Genomic DNA, 558 nt, shown 5'->3' with positions numbered 1-558 from the left:
CTTACCTAACCCCAACCTCAACCATAACCCTTACCTAACCACAACGCCATCCTTAACCCTTACCTAACCCCAACCATAACCCTTACCTCACCACAACACCATCCTTAACCCTTACCTAACCCCAACCATAACCCTTACCTAACCCCAACCTCAACCATAACCCTTAACATTTTAAATTTAAACTTGAATAGAGAGAAATAGTAATGCTGTCTTTTTGTAGCCACTAACTCTGCCGTGGTTCGTTGGACAAAGCCTATGGGGAAATTAATGCCATTTTGTTGGGTTTTTGGATAAACGCCGAAAATAAAGTCTGTGGTAAACACCGGCTTAGAACACAACGTACAAGATCTCCTATGAGATAATCTTCATCAGCTAATGTCGCTTTTTGTGAATTCTGAAGCATTTATGTAATCAAAAAAGCACATAAAGGCTTCATCTGTAAAGGTCATGTTAACTGACTGATATTATCTCATAGAACAAAACATAAAATCTCCTAAACCTGTGTTAACCCTGACCTTATTTTTGGCTTTTATCCCAAAACCCTATTCTTTCCCCATT

The sequence above is a fragment of the Salvelinus namaycush genome, chromosome 32, assembly GCF_016432855.1.
Source record: "Salvelinus namaycush isolate Seneca chromosome 32, SaNama_1.0, whole genome shotgun sequence".
NCBI classification, from domain to species: Eukaryota; Metazoa; Chordata; class Actinopteri; order Salmoniformes; family Salmonidae; genus Salvelinus; species Salvelinus namaycush.
This window is presented reverse-complemented; position numbering follows the sequence as displayed.